Source organism: Lepisosteus oculatus, chromosome 7, assembly GCF_040954835.1.
Source record: "Lepisosteus oculatus isolate fLepOcu1 chromosome 7, fLepOcu1.hap2, whole genome shotgun sequence".
Taxonomy (NCBI): domain Eukaryota; kingdom Metazoa; phylum Chordata; class Actinopteri; order Semionotiformes; family Lepisosteidae; genus Lepisosteus; species Lepisosteus oculatus.
Genome location: NC_090702.1, coordinates 20497722 through 20501409, shown reverse-complemented (window position 1 = coordinate 20501409; position 3688 = coordinate 20497722).

Genomic DNA, 3688 nt, shown 5'->3' with positions numbered 1-3688 from the left:
AACTGGTAAACAAAAAAATAAACTCCATATTAGGGCTAAATGCTATCTTTGGTGAATTATAATTAGTGGAGTACCACACAGACCTATATTATGACCCTGCTGTTTTCATCCTTTATAGTTATAATATAGTCATAATCTAGACAAACAGAAAACTTGTCAAGAATTAACCAACATTGTAGATGTGGTAAAAGATATTCAAAAAGGCTAATAGTAGTAACAATAACAACAACAACAATCATCTTTATTTTATATAGCAATTAAAGTGGATTCTCAAAGCGTTTAAAAAAGTTAACAGAAAAAAGTTAACAAAGGTAGGAGCTAAAATTAGCACAAGTGAAAGCAAGAGATTAGAATGCTGTAGAAGATGTTAGGACCAGTCACAGACACAAGTTAAATAAAAACCTTTATGAAAAAATTTTGAAAGAGCTCTGGGTACGTTACTTACTAATATCATTTGAAATAGATTTTCAGATCTTTAGGCCATAACAAGAAAAGACCCTATCCAGACGATAGAATCTGGAAAGGAGTGCAACAAACACGGGGAAAGCAGACTAGGGACGGGGCTGGTAAAAGAACAGGGGGGCGTGTTCATGGTGCACTGGTGCTCGGGAGGGCGTGGTCCAGGCAAACAGTCCAAGTGGAGACCGAAAGGAAATCCAGTGTAGGCAAAAGTCCAGAGCTGAGTAATCCAATCCAAGACAGACATTACAGAAGTTAAAAGCCAGTGCGGAATATGGCGAAGGGTCAGGGGAATAAAAAAGGTGTAACGGGACCAGGCGCTCCCAACCACAGATGGTTAGGACGCCATTGCGAAGGCTATGCTGTCGGGCCTCTCCTGGACCCGCTGGTAGGTGGGCTTCCGGGCGTCCATCTTTCAAAGCTCAGACTGTAATGGTGGGAGTGTCTGCCTTTTGTAGGGAGGGGCTGGAACACGAGGCAGGTGCAAAAAATCAGTACTTACAAGGAAGAGCTGGAATTTCCTTAAGAGGAGGGGCTTATGATCATGGCAGTCCTGCCACTTCTAGAGTGCAATGCAATCTGTAGTTTACAGAAATTATATTGTTCTACATGTACAGTATGTGCAATGTTCAATTATTTCTCTCAGGGTGGTTTACACAAAAACCATCATTAATTATCAAAGAGTAAATGGGTCCACTGATAGTGAGTCCAACTGAGGTATAGCTCACAACACCTTATTCTGTTATCAATAAATATTGGAGATTATGGGCCATTATGTGATCACTTGCTTGCAAACAGTGACTGTTTATCCTTCTCCTCACAGCTGATGTGCATTTTGTTGCAACTGACATTTCTGATGTAGTAGAACTGGCACATTTTTGGTTCTGTTGATAATCAGGACATTTTTGTTTTTCCTTCTTGATTTTTATCAGGCTTAATGTTCTGCTTGTTGAATAACCTCATTACAAATGCTCAGTCAGCCCTCTCACTAATGACAATTAGTGCTTTAATGAGTGCTTGAGTGTACTCATTTTTTAACGTTAACATTTTTATCAAAACTTGAATGCTCAAACTGAGCACTTTCATACATGAAATAAGTCTCAGCAAAACCTCAAAGGAAAATGAAAAATGTTTATTTTTCAAAACACCTCATAACATTATATGTTTCGGGTTAATTCTGGTTTTATATGCATTTCTTAAATAAAAATGGTTAAATTAATTTTATTGTGTATTGTGTATATAAAGCTAATTTTGGTGTGCCTCTCTCCATTCTTTGGCATACTCCTGTTATTAAGGTTCCCTCCAGTCAAAAGTGAAGTCTCAATTTTACCACAAAGAACATGAACAAATAAAAAATCCATGACTGAAGTTATTTCCCTGAGAAGGAAAATAACCTTTTAAGCCTGCCTCAAGGGCTAAAGAAAAATTCTACTTGCTAAAAATAACAAACCCCTGAAATCTCATTTGTAGCTTCCAGAACACTTGCATCTGTAAGAAAGTACTGTATGCTTTAAAATCACATTACCATTGAATACTATTTACAGCACATCACTGTAGCACTGCCTTGCTTTAAATGTTTATCTGGGACATTATTTATAAATATTGGTTTGTAATCCTTAGAGAATACTTTTCAGTAACTACATTAAACTAAACTAGTTCACAATATTAATCTCATCCAGTGAAACCTATCAGAAACTATTTAAAGCAATTATAATAAAATACTATATTAATAGTGCATTGAAATTATATATGTACTAAGCACAATTTACCAATAACGTTTTTAAATCCTGGACAGAAATATATTCAAGACTACAGTACCTTGTGTTAACTGAAAATAACTCTATTGTATTATTACAATGTGCATGTCACGCCCTCTGCAGCCAGAGGGCGCTCCTTCTCTGTCCTGTCCCTAGTTTCCGGTCTGCTGTCCTTCCTGTCCCTGTCTTTCCCTTGGGCTATATATTTCCGGGTCTTGCACTCTGTCCTTGCTCAGCATTGATGTTTGGATGTCCTGAGACCCGCCTAGCACCAGGGCGCCCCACGTCCGCTCCCTGAGGGCATAGGTTTCTATACGGCATTCCTGAACTCTTTGCACTATGAGCCCGGGCCTTTTTCCCGTCTCGCCGCTACGCATATGGGTCTTTTTCCGCTCTCCTGCTCCCCACGGTTAGTCCCTTTGGACGTCCGTGACAGAATGCTGAGCCACCTAGAGACCCCGCGAGCGGCGTTTTTTTTTTTGTCTTGCCACAGTTTTTTTTCTTGTTCTCTGGGCTGTTTTTTTTCAGTTCCTCTATTCTTATCACTGGATATCACTCCGATCTTCCGTGCCTGTGAGCGGGTCCTGTACCTGGCTTTCCTCAGGTAGATCACTCCGATATCAGTGATTGAATGTTGAGCTGGCTTGCCTATTCTTATTACTGGATATCACTCCGAGCTTCTGTGTCTGGAGCGGGTTCTCGTGCCTGGCTCTTCCTGGTCTGGCTCTCTCCGATATCAGTAATAGAATGATAAGCTTTCTGCCGTTCCTCCATTCTTTTCGCTGGATATCACTCCGGGCATCTGTGTCTGTGAGCGGACTTCGGTCTGGCTTTCCTCAGGTTGTCCACTCCGATATCAGCGTTAGAATGTGAACGTGCCATTTGCCCAGTCTGCGGTATTTTTCCCCGGGGTTTTTGTGTTTTTTTTCTTGTTTTTTGCCTTTTGTTTTGATTTTTTTCTTCCTGGTTTCCCCTCCTTTTTGGTCCCCCCTGCTCTCTGTGTCTCGGAACTTTGGTTCCTACCTGTTTTTGGTTCCTATCTGTCTTGTGTGGTTTGTCTCCCTGGTCTTTCCCAGGTTTTTGTCTGTTGGGTTTGTGCTTGTGTACTTTTTTTGTTTTAAGTCTCCGGAGCTCTACTCTACCCCCCCTTCCTCCACCCAATAAAGGTTTATACCCCGGAGGAAGGGGTAGCTCTCAGCCGTGGATTCCCGGAGGTTTCCTTTCAGTTAAATGAGGTTTTTCCTCCCCCCAGTGCTGTGCAGCTTATTTATTTGTATGGGCGTCGGGAGCCGCCCATGAAGGGGGGGGTACTGTCACGCCCTCTGCAGCCAGAGGGCGCTCCTTCTCTGTCCTGTCCCTAGTTTCCAGTCTGCTGTCCTTCCTGTCCCTGTCTTTCCCTTGGGCTATATATTTCCGGGTCTTGCACTCTGTCCTTGCTCAGCATTGATGTTTGGATGTCCTGAGACCCGCCT